The sequence below is a fragment of the Lonchura striata genome, chromosome Z (assembly GCF_050655825.1).
Source record: "Lonchura striata isolate lonStrDom1 chromosome Z, ASM5065582v1, whole genome shotgun sequence".
NCBI classification, from domain to species: domain Eukaryota; kingdom Metazoa; phylum Chordata; class Aves; order Passeriformes; family Estrildidae; genus Lonchura; species Lonchura striata.
Genome location: NC_140740.1, coordinates 36,213,820 through 36,226,777, shown reverse-complemented (window position 1 = coordinate 36,226,777; position 12,958 = coordinate 36,213,820). Strand labels below are relative to the sequence as shown.

Below are 12,958 nucleotides of genomic sequence, written 5' to 3'. Positions count from 1 at the left end.
AAAAGTTTTTTTTCTTTAAAAGAGAACCTGTTCATGAATAGGCTAGATTTCTTGTCTCCGTAAATGTGTTTGAACTACCAGTAATGCTTGTATATGGATTTCATTTACAGTTTAGCAAATGCTTGTTTTGTCTAGAAAGTGAGGCAGGATATGCTTAGAGACCTAGCCTGGGACTGTATTTCACATTCATAGACCTGTGTATGAGCTGTAAAACTGGTAATATTTTTACGTTTAGTACAAGGAGACAGGTGCGCTGCACTTGAAGACTTCATAAATTCCTACTGCCTTTTATCATATCTGCTTGAAGATAAAGATTAAGTCCACTTTAGGATGTCCTGCTGATCACTGTTACATGGCATTTTTTCCACACTTAATCCAGCTGCCACTGTGGAGCTTACATATTTGTTGAAAGTCTGATCCTTTTTACATACCTTTTTCAAAAAAATCTGGGTTCTTGTTTGTCTTGTGGTTGGCAACTATCTGTCACATTGTGGTGGTGTTTTCTTTATGGTCAGCATTATAGGCTCATGGAGTAAAATTCTTTTAAGTTGTGTCTATATGACCCCTTTAAAAAATTCTTAGGCAGTCTAGGTTTTTGCAGTCTAGAATACAATCCAAAGTACTAGTAGTCTAGTCTAGTAGTCTAGTCTACAGTACTTTGATGGAAACTCATGTAGAGGAAGGATCACGTTTCTGTCTCTTACACCTGTTTCCATAAGACTAAAGCTAACAGAATATTTTGCTTAATTTTGTAGATTTCATCTTGTCCTCTCTAAGATAATAGTTTCTCGGATGCTTTGAAGTATTCTCGCATTTCTGTGTTGCACTAAGCAAGGATATAAAATGCAGCACGCAATTGAGATGTCTAGAACTGTAGTTCCAGAAAAACTGCCTGAAAGTTGAACACTTCCATAAAGTTGTTGAAGCAGCTGTGTCAACATGTTTGTAACTAATGTTTGTACAGAGTTTTAGTTCTCATGCGTGTTTTTGGTTGTGTTTCAGCAGAGCGGAAACATGTGTCTCTTAGAGATGACTCTTATACTTCCTATGACTTGTACAGCAGTCTTTGGGTAATCATGGGAAAACCTGTTTGTGTCTTCAGTGGAAGCAATACAAACTGCTGCTTGGCTGCTTCAATCTAGAACATGTGAAACTTGTTAAGCTCTGTAGTGTTTGCTCCTTTTATCATAACATTGTAAATGTTAGTGGCTGACAAGGGCAGAGCTGTTGGAAACCTTATGCCTTGGCGGTGCTATTGTATATCTAAAACTCCTGACTGAAAGTGATCTTAGTTGAGCCTGGGCTGCCAGTTTCTTTCAAATCTCTTGTCACTGTTGCTCTGAGCAGTCTTAGCTTTCTCTCCAGCTCAAAATCTTTCACTTCCCTTAATGGAAGTCTAATTTTAGGACATCCAAACTAACCTTACAGGAAGATGGGGGAAAAAATATGATCGTGCTTTAATCTGATGTCGTGGCGCGGCAGGCACTCCCCTCGCCGCGGCACCCCGAGCGGTGCCTTGCTGGGCTGCGAGAGGGAAGAGAACGGGCGACCGCTCCCCCGGTGAAGCTCTGCTGTCCCAGTTGGTGGTGCGGGAACAAACGAAGGCGACACGGGACTTGGGGGTGAACAGGATGGTTTTATTCAGTGAGCCCCAAGACCTCTTCGGGAGCGGGAGCAGAGGTTTTATACAAGAATTCAGGAAGAGGGGTATAGGAACAGCAACCAATAAGGGAATAGCAGGGGAGGAGTTTAGGGCAGGACTAACATATGACAAACCTATCAGGGGAAGCAAGGGAGTGGAATAGCACAAAGTAATCAATAGGGTGTTGAGCCTCACTAAATAGACAGGGAATGCTCTGGAAGCAGAGGAGGGGGCTAGGATGAGTGACAGGGAAGGTTCCAGGGAAAGGGGCAGGGAAAAGGAGGATTGACAACTTGGAGATGAGGGGGTTAGGGGAGAGCTAGGGAAGATTGACAACTGGGGAGAGGAGGAGATTAGGGATGGGGGGGGGGGGGCGGTGAACAGATATTGAACAAATATCACATTAAAGAAAAACACACCACTGCAATCTGAGGCTCCTAATTTGAGGCCTATTACTGCCTTAAAGATAAGGTAGGAGGCAAAGTAGATGGGTCCTACCTACAAAGTAGGTTTTCCTTTTTGTGTCCCAGAGGAAGCAGGAGGGGACAGTGTGGCATATTTGTGAAGAGGCTTAGTGTTCAGTTACTTTATTTACAGTGTAGAAAAAAGGACCAAAAAGGAAGAAAATTTTTAGGTAGGGCAATGGGTAGCAGGAATTTCAGGTACTTCCTCATATAGTACAAGTACCTGATACAGAGTGGACCACATGAATGTACAGAGCAGAACAACTTCACGTTTCAAGAGAGGCTTGCTATTTTTGTTAAACTCTTCAGCTCTTTTTCCTTGTTAGCCTTTACTCCCAATGTGTTTGTTTGCAGTTCTATATCACTCTAATGCATCAGATGTTTTTGCAAGGTTTTGTGCACTTGGCTGGAGAGTAGTGTAATTAAGCAGCTAAAGAAAGAACTAGTTGAAACTGTCTGCTCTTTTGTGGTGTGCTGAGTCCATGATATGCAGGGATGCTTGATAACTGCTGCTAGGTGGTGTTCTGAGATGAGTGAGTTTTTGTCAGCCTGACAGTTCCTTATTAAGGCAGGGTTGTGGACAAAAGGTGCTGCCTGGAAAAATGTGTCTTGCCAGTAGAATGTATTGTGCTAAACTTTACTAAAATGTGAAATTAAGAATAGAAACTAAATGGGATTGGAGGCAAATTTCTGTTTATATGAATTAACATATATTTATGTGTGGTGACTGACTGCTCTATGGAGCATCTTGCTCAAGACTTTGAAGCACAGATCTTCTGGGGACAAGGGTTGATCTTAAAATCACCTTTTTAATTTTCAAGTTTGTTTTGAACTCTGCAGGTGTTAAAATGAAGTTTCTGGTGTGGCCTAGGGACTTGGTGAATTATAGCATAAAATTAATAAAGTGATTTTGAACTTTGTGTGCTTGTTGGAGAAAAGTGCAGCAGCAGAGTGTTGGCTTACTTAGGTACTTACTTGGGTGCTTGAAGTACTATCCTAGAGGGATAATCCTGGGAGAGTTAAGTTTCAAACAAGCCTTCTGTGTGGATCCAGAGCACAGCTAATATCTTAAATCTTCTGAGAGGTTTTAATTAAATGATCTTTAAGGTTCCTTCCAACCCAGGCAATTCTGTAGTGTTTTATACTTCTGATTGCTATTTAATACTACTAAAAAGTAGCAGCATTTACTGTACCTTTTCATAGTAAATGACATAATTGATTGCACCTCACATGGCTCCTTGAAATGAGTCATGTAAACAGGTGAGGATGAAGGAAGTTGTTTCACCTTGTATTACTCAAGATAGCACTTAATTGTCTTTGTACTTTCATATGACTTTCACTGTTACTCAGGCACAACACTGTTTTGACCTTTCAGAAGTTCACATGCTTTGTTTTTACAAGTAAAAGAGGTAGAAAAGACCTGTTTGACTAAACCTGCCAGGGATTCACTCATAGGCTAACTTTGTGGAAACAAGCTGTTTTTAAAATTATTATTCATCATATATTAACCTGAATTAACGAGTTGATCTCAATATATAGCATAAGCAAGAATTTGATGTTTTAAAAGTTTAACTCTTTTTATATTACTAAATATAATTAGGGACCTTTCTGATCACTAAATCACTCTGCTTTTTAGCAAACACTGGGCTTTTTGATGGAGATAATTGCAGTTTACATTTTTCTTGCAGTTTTATGCAGTTACCATTCACTTTTGTCAGTGGTTGCCATAAGTGACAAGAAGCCTCTGAAAGCACTGAAGTTTGCAAACTGGCATTGGTCCTGTAGTAACGTGGACTATCTTTTGTGCTTGTAGTTAAGGTTTTGTCTCCACACTGGGATTCCCAGGCTGCCAGTTTGGTGTATCTTACACTGTTTACTCTTTAATACATGTATGTTGGTATATGTTGCTGTTACATCTTAGTGATCCTGAGCCAGCTGTTTGATTCCAGTGGAAGCTAGTGTTTGAGAGAGACCTCTCGTACCTGAAGTTCTTAGAGTGTAACTGCTTTTCAGGGTAACTGTGCTGTGAGATTAGAGCACAGTATTTATAATAACAAAGGCAAATTCCAGTGGTGTCTACCTCAGTTTGAGTAGTGATATAAGTGACCCACATGCACTGAAGCTCTTTCACTCCCAAGGATCTCATGTGGATTATAGGGACCTGGATATCCCTACAGAAAGTAGATACTTCCTCTCAGCGTCCACAAGAAATTTGGGAAAAGAATTATGTTCAAGTGTGTCCTGGTTTTGGCTGGGAGAGAGTTCCTTTGTTCTCAGCAATAGGTTGAGTGCTGTGCTTTTAAATCGGTATGAAAATAATATTGATAATACACTGATGGTTTGACTGTTGCTGAGCAGTGTTTACATAGAGTTAAGGACTCTTCAGTGTTTCATGCTCTGCCAGCAAGCAGGTGTGGGAGCATAGCCACAGAGACCTGAACTGGCCAATAATGTATTCCATACCTCATGCCTAGGTAATAAACTGGGGAGTTACCTGAAATGGGGGGTGCTCACAGTTCAGGGACAGGATTTGGTATAAGCCAGTGGATGAGTAATTTTTTTGTGTATCACTTGTTTTCCTTGGGGTATCCCTGCTTTCTTATTTCCTTTTATTAATAGTATTACATGTTACTTTGTTTCAGTTACTAAACTGGTCTTCACTGGTGAACTTTTTTTTTTTTAATTCTTCTCCCCTTTTCATCCGGGATGTGAGGGAGGAGTGTTTTTACTTGTGTCTGTGTGTTAGTTGCCAGCTGGGTTTAAACCACAACAAAGTGTCATGCCAGTTTTTAGCTTGAGTGAGCACATTACCACCAGGTTTTGAAACACCCCAGGAGTAGAACAAATTGCTTTATATCCACTTGCTTAAGGTGACTAGGTGGATTTAATAAGGCTGAATATTTAGCACTGCTGGCTGTATTCCTGACAAGGAGTAATTTGACTGCAAAGGACAAAACTGCGATGCCTGGAACATGTTACTACTAATTGTGGTAAAAATTAAAGGGTATAGCTAACTTTCAGAAAAGTATTTGGCTTTGTAAGTTCCATGGTATTCTTTCACCTTGGAGTGATAAGGATCTTCTCCTTGTAATATTACGAGCTAGTTGGTAAAAAAGTCTGGGTGTCTAGTTCAGTCTTCATTATTTCAAGTAGTTTGTGGTTGGTCACTTATGTTTGATCCCAAGGCAGTAATGGGCATGATTCTCAGTGTTCCTTCTCCTGTAGTGTCCATGAGCATTTGCTGTTTCTTTTGCTCCTACCATAGCATGCACCTTTCCATGCAGTTCCTGCTTTCAACCACATTTTCTGGTGCTGAGATTTTCTGTTTGGACATGGTGGATCTCTGTTAATATGTCTATTCTGAACATCTTAACATATGTTAATATGTCTATTCTGAACATCTTTTCTTGCTGAACATTTTTTATCATGTAATGTTTAGCTTCCATGGTACTCCCCAACCACAAATTTTCTCCTCATACTGCAGGGAAGAACCAGAGCTGCACCATCACTTTTTTGTATCCAGCAACAACAGGCTTGTGTTGATGAAACGCCAGATGATGATGTCCTCACATGGATGGCACCAAATTAATAAAGAGTCGAACTTGGCTGAGATCACAGTCTACTTACTGTGTGTCAAATACTTTGATCGGTGTTTGATCCTTTTGATTTGTTCTTCAACTTTCATTATTCCAGATTTAGAGCGATAGCTGAGAATTGGTTTGGGAGACAGGCACTGAAGTATCAAATACTAAAATCTAGTAGTGATCATAGTACAGGTGTTTTCTTACAAGCTGCTCAGTGATGTATGTGTGTGTTCAGTAAATAGAATCCAACTGCTGGAACTATAAGCAAACTGCAATTAAATTAGGGATTGCTCAATGACTTGTGCAGGTTCTCTTATTTTGCTAAGCTGCTTTTAAAATTCAGTTCAAGCCTTAATGCAAACTAAAATATAGATTGAAACTTGAACAGTAACTTACATTAAGAGTAAATAGAAATGTTGATGGTATCCTCTACTTATGCATATAGCTCTTCTTGTTAGTCATGTAGGGAGTTTCAGATACAGTGGTTACACTTAATTGAGTTTTATGTCTGAGCATGTGCTCCTAGCCTTATTCAGTGTCAAGATAATAATGTGGTAGTCTCCATGGCATTAATCTGAGATAAGGCAACTTTTTGTAAAAGAGCTGGTGCTAGCTGAATGATACCTTGTCTTGGCTCACAAGTCCTCTGTGGGGTTGTCACTCTGCAGGATCCCTCTGGCAAATTGTAGAGCATTCTGATGTTTTAAATTGCAAATCCACACAGACAAAAGGATTTAATGCTTCATATTTCTATATCTGAAACCCTGTTGAACTTTTCATGCTTCTGAAGTTGGGCTGGAGTCTAGTAGTATTATCTTTTCTGTGGCCACGCTGGCTTGCTCTCATGATAACATAGACTACTACTTGCAGCTTTTAGGTTGATCTTTACATAATCCTGTGGGTTTTCTCTAGTTCCACTTTTGCTTTTGTGTACTGGTCATGGAACACATCTTCACTCTTAAATTGTAGGAGACTTTCAAAAATCATCTGAGTCCATGAGATTAAGTGTAATGACAGCTTCATATGTGGTCTTCATATGTTGTCATGGATGTTTCTTTTAACAGCCTTCTTCCACCAGTGCATACAACCTTTGGAGTGATGAAAGGCAGAATAAAACCTAACTTGACTTGATCCTGATTTCAAAAATACAAAGCTGGCTTTTCCTTCCACTAGTTTATGGGGTCTTTGCCAATTAACTTCATACACTGAGACCGAAATTTATGGCTTTAAGCACAATGTAATTTTTTGAAAGCAGTCTTGTAAAATGACCACTTACAGGCTGGAATCAGAAAATACACTACTGTTCACTAGAAAATAGACTAGTCTCTTTCAGTCAAAGTCTGGATGACAGTTTTTGGAGGAGTTAAGCACTGAAGGCAGTGTATGTAGCTCAAGTTTCAGCTGAATTGTGTTCTTCACTTTAATATTGATGCAAATAGTATGTCTGTCATACTACAATAATGTGTCAAACTACAACAATGTCTTTTGCAGTAAGATCTTTTTTGCAGAAGTTGAAATAGTCTGATGTGTCTGAAGTGATGGTATGCTGACTATTGTAGAAAAACCAATATTTTAAATGTATGCTTATCAATAATTTTTCATTGTCCTGTGGAAATGTATGAATGTATTAATTGCTATTCACACTTCTGATTTTCCAGATTATGATTAGTCTGTGCTTAGCTTTTGTATTAGACCTTGAAAATTGTTTTATACCTCAGTGGTATGTATTAATTTTAAGATGTATTATTAATGAAGCTGTAAATGTTTTGGGGTTTTTTGTTGTTGTTATTTTATATGCCTTTTGGGATGGTCATTTGTGACAGTTTTGGGTTTTCTTTTCCAAAATTTAGCATTAATAGGATTCAATTAGTACGGCTCCTTTTCTTACATTACTTTTACCTGATGATGAGAACTTGAAACAGCAGCTTTTCTTGCTCCTTAAAATGAAAAGTACATTTCATAGAACTCATTCAGTCTTCTTTGATCAGTACCTTCTGAAGAGGTTTTTAGAGCTTGACTGATTCTAGAATTTGTTATTATTCTGTGTTCTGTGGAAAAAAATATTACCTGATACTGTTAATTATTTGTTTTGATTGACCTTCAGCCATTACAGGAATGTTTAAGAATTCCAGTTAAGATGTAGAGGATTATCTGGGTACTCTGGTAATGTAATCAACAATTGCTTCCATAAGTTATCTCACTCAGCCCTTTAACTGTGTATTCCATAGCTCTGATGGAAAACAGCAGTCAAGGACTCCCTCCTGTGGTGTGTGTCCCAGACTTTCAGAAGAATTGTACTGAACTGTCAAAAGCTGTTCTGGTTCATGTGGGTAGAAAGTGTATTGAAATTATGCAACTAGTTGAATGTGGGAAGAAACACAGGAAGGGAAGCTCTTCTAGCGCTGAATTTCAGCATCTGCTAGTTATCTAGTAGTAATACCATTGTATACTAGTGGAGCATTGTTGGGGGGGGAAAAAGGTACCAGCTGTGTGCTCAAGCAAAGGAGTTTTACAGCACTGGCTCTAGATTCTGTCAGGGAGATAAGCTTCTCAGATATGCATGCAGGAAAATTACCTTCAGCAGCAGCTATTTACAGAAGGAAATCATGAGAACACAGGTTTAATAGATAGCTGGGCAGCAGGAGATGTTAGGACCAGGCTTTGTATAGGCCAGAAATGTCTAGGGTCAAACCTGTTGAAATTTCTGGCCAAAAAACCTTCAGAGAAGACCTAGTAGAATACCAAGATGCTTTAATGAAATAAAATACCATATTAGTCAGCTGCTGTCTATCATGGTCTAATATCCATTCATCTTAGGAGGTGTAAAACTGCAGGACTACTGAAAAGGCAGCATTTAAGTTCACTGTGCATTTGTGAGGAACTCCACCTCTTTTGAAAGGGCTTATTTAACTATTGTTAGGTTAAAAGTTGTATTCATCTACCTTTCAAGTCTTACTTTCAATGTATAGCACATAGTTATTGAACGCTTCCATGCAAAATGAACAGTTCAGATAACCGAAGTCTTAGAAATATAAAATAGTTTGTTTTGGAAGGGAAAATGAAAGGTTATCTAAGAAGGGACACTTTCCCCTAGAACAGGTTATTCAAAGCCTCATCCAGACTGTCCTTGAACTTTTCTAGGGGTAGGGCATCCACAGTTTCTCTGGGAGACCTGTTCTGGTGTCTCACCATACTCACAGTAAAGCATTTCTTTCTTATAACTGATATAAATTATCCCTCTTCCAGTTTAAAGCCATTCCCCCATGTCCTATCACTATATGCCTTTGTAAAATGTCACTTTCCAGCTCTCTTTTAGGCTCCTTTTAGGTACTGGAAGCTGTTGTAAGATCTCTCCAGAGCCTTCTGGAGGCAGAACAAATGGCAGTTTTTTTAGCTCGTCCTCACAGGAGAGGTGCTGCGGAATCCCATTGCTCCCCTGCTGGCCATGCTGCTTTAGATGCAGCACATGACATGTTTGGCTTTCTGGGCTGTGAGTGGCCATGGCTGGGTCATGTCCAGCCCTTTCATCCAGCAGAGCTCCCACATCCTCTTCAGCAGGGCTGTACTTACTCCATTCTCTGCCCACCTTGTGTTTATCCTTGGTATTGCCCCAACCCAGGTGCGGACCTTGCACTTGGCCTTATTGAACTTCATGAGGTCGTCACAGATGTACGCACCTTTCAAGCTGTCCAGATTCCTCTGGATAACATCCCTTCCCCCAAGTGTATCTATGGTGCCATGCAGCTCAGTGTTGTCAGCAAACTTGCCAAGGTGCCCTTGATCCTATTGTCCATGTTTGCGGCAGAGTGAAACAGGGCCAGTCCCAATAGTGACCCCATGTGAATACTATTTGCTGCTTGTCCTTGGTGTCCACTTGGGCAGTGAGACATTGACTGCAACTCTTAGAGTGTGAACATCCAGCCAGTTCCTCAGCCACCACTGAATCCTTGTTTCTCCAACTGACAGACAAGAATGTTGTGTAGGACAGTATCAAATGCTCTGCTTAGCTGCGGGTAGATGACATCAGTAATTCTTTACCCATCCACCAACACTTCAACCCTATTGTAGAAGACACCAAATTTGTCTGGCACAATTTGCCCTTAGTGAAACCATGCTGGCTGTTGTCATCTCCCTGTTTTCCTTGTGTCTTACTGTAATTGGAGGATCTGCTTCATGATCTCATGCTCAGAGATGAGACTGACGAGCCTGTAGTTCCCCTACTGTAATTATTTCCCTTTTTGAAAATGGAGGTTATGTTTCCACTTTTCCACTTAGGGGGAACATCATCAGACTGCCACAGCTTCTCAAATATCATGGTTAGTAGTTTAGCCATTTCCTCTGCCAGTTCCCTCAGGAGCACCCATGGATGTATCTGACCAGGTCTGATGGACTTCTGCACCTTCAGGTTCCTTCAATGGTTTTGAGCTGGATGCATTTGTACAGTAAGTGGTTCTTCATTGTCCCAGTTCCTTCTTTGTCTTCTGTGACTTGGGCAGTGTGGCTGGAGCACTTGCTGGTGAAGACTGAGAAAAGAAAAGTTGTTCAGTATCCCTCAGAGTTTTCTATATCCTTGATAATCAGGTCATCTTCCTATTCGAGAGAGGGTTCACATTTTCCCTAACCTTTTCTTTCACCAGCTGGAGCACTTGCTGGTGAAGACTGAGAAAAGAAAAGTTGTTCAGTATCCCTCAGAGTTTTCTATATCCTTGATAATCAGGTCATCTTCCTATTCGAGAGAGGGTTCACATTTTCCCTAACCTTTTCTTTCACCAGTTTTCTATGTAGATGCTTTTCTTGTTTGCCTTGACATCCCTGGTTAGATTTAATTCTTTAGCTTTCAGAGAAGGTTCTATACTGCTTCAAGGAATGCTGCTGTTACCTTTAAAAACAAAACATTAAAAATGGATAAGTGTCACCTCTGTTCCATCTACTTTACGTGACCTCTTTTCTGTCTGGATAGTGTCTATTTGTTCTGAATATTGGGCGGTAGAGGATTTTCTTCAGGCTTTTGTGTGCATTGTTTATAGTTTCTGGGAAACACGAAACAACTTGAATAACATACAACTAGTTTATTTGTGGTTCTTCTCTGATAAGTATTTTGAATTAGCCTGTGTATTTTTGAAGCTAAAGAAAAGTCATCTTTTAAGACAAAATTGTAAATGCAGGAGCATAGCTATGATTTTCTGCTTACTTATTTCAACTTGAAATTTCCTTGGTCTTTTGGTGATAGGTGCCTGTGAAGTCTGTCTGCTTTTCTTTCCTGAATATTGAATCAGTCTGTTCATTACATGTTTTTTAATAGTAAATTACTTCATTTATGCTTTTCTAGTGTGCACTTGGATGTCCAATCTGTGTCTTGAGCAGTCTGATTAGACTGATTAGAATTAAATTGTAGAAAATAACTTTTTGCCCTTGCCCTTCAAAATCCATTCCATATATTTACTGCGGTGCCATTCAGACTCTTGTGTATCTCCATGAAAGGGAGACTTCACAACCCCTCTGGTTGCCTGTTTCAATGTTCTACCACTGTCATGGTGAAAGCTTTTCTTTAATTGTAAAATCATAGAATAAAATTGCATAAAGTATTTCAGACTTGTTCTGAATAAATTACAGTGTTTTTTGGTGCACCTTCCTAGGCTAGTGTCCTAATATTTATCAAGTTCAACTCAGAATGTCTCCAGACAATGGTCATGAACTGAATTCTTTGTAACAGCTGGGTAAGCTCTTTGTCTGTAGCAGTTTGGGTGTTTTTTATATGAAAAGCAGAACACATCAACAGAGAGGGATAGGAGAAATAATTTTTTCCCATCTTTTTCTGATCTGGAATGAGTGTTATATTGGAAACATCCTATATGAAATTGCTTTTACTTTGAGATTCTAACATCTTTTAAGGTTCTCATTTAGAAGGGCTTCTCAGGAGATTAATAACAACACACTGACATCACATAAAATGAATGCACAAAAAGAGATTCCTCTTTTTTGGAGATGCTATTGGGAAGAGTCTCTGCAGCCAGTGCAGACAGTGGGAGTGATGGAGGTGACAGGCAGACAGTGCAGACAGTGGGAGTGATGGAGGTGACAGGCACAGAAACTGCTCTGCTGTACTCAAACTAATAAGTAAAAAGGCTTCTAGGTTTAGAAACATGGTAGTATCTAAGCAGAGCTGTAAATGAATACAGAAGTGCTTTTGGGTATTTCCATATGGTATGTTACAGAAACATGACAAATTGCTGAGGCTAAAGGCATTGAAGATCATGGAGTCTAACCTCCTGCTCAGAGCAGGGTTCTCTAGAGTAGATGCTCAGTCTTCTGTCTTGTTGCGGCTTGGATTCTCTGGTAACGTGTGTATTAACCTGTTCATGGATCCATCTAGAGAATTTGTTTGCCTGAGGTGTTTTGAGGAGGAGATGTGAGAGAATGGAAGTAGCTCTGGGGAGTGGGGTGGTGGTGTCCTCTGGCCTTTGGTGCTAGGGTGGGCATAATAGCTGCAAAATTGTAAGTGCCAGTGATAATGGGCTAGTTAGTAAACCTTTTTATGTTATTTAATTAAGTGAAATATTTCCTGTTGGTTTTTTGCATTACATACTGTTAAATGCATACTGTATAGATACCACACAAGAATTTGATACAGCATGAGTTTCATTATATCTTTTTTGGACAATAAATGAACATGCCATTTGTGCTTTATGAAATGTTGGTTGTCATTTTATATTGTTGTGTACCCAAGCTAATCATTCTAACTAGCATTTTGTAAGTTAGATATGTCAGATGCTTCCCTATGGCTTGTTGACAATTTTATTTTACCTTGTTCTAGTGTCGTAAAAAAAACCAAGAAACCTCAAACCAACAAACAAAACCACCTCAGAGTATGGGAGTGTTTCTGGAAAGATTTGTGCTAATAAAGGATAGTATTCTTGCTAACTATATCTTTTCACTATGTTAAAATTTTTCCACCTATTTGCATTATTATGCACTAAAAGTACTTCTAAAGTCAGATGCTAGTTAGGGATAGTATACTGTAGGTTTTGAAGTTGTCAAAAGATGACTACTGCTAAACTCAAGTGTTTAATAAGTGCTTAAGCAAAAATAATGGTTAGAAAGGGGCTGTTGTTCAGAGATAAGAACTAATGAAAAATGCTTTAAGTCCATCTGTCACCTGAATTTCCAACACTAAAAAACCCAGAAAATATTACTGCATCTATGGCTGATACTTAGTTCTTGATGAGATACTTGCACCTGTTTTGAATATTGGAACAAAACAAGCCTTC

At 39.4% G+C, this 12,958-nt stretch overlaps 1 protein-coding gene across 37 annotated transcripts in view; it reads left to right on the top strand.

The window, feature by feature from the left end:
- ELAVL2 (ELAV like RNA binding protein 2) overlaps positions 1-12,958 on the top strand; it is a 107,186-nt gene that overhangs the window by 74,051 nt on the left and 20,177 nt on the right. The window lies entirely within an intron of this gene.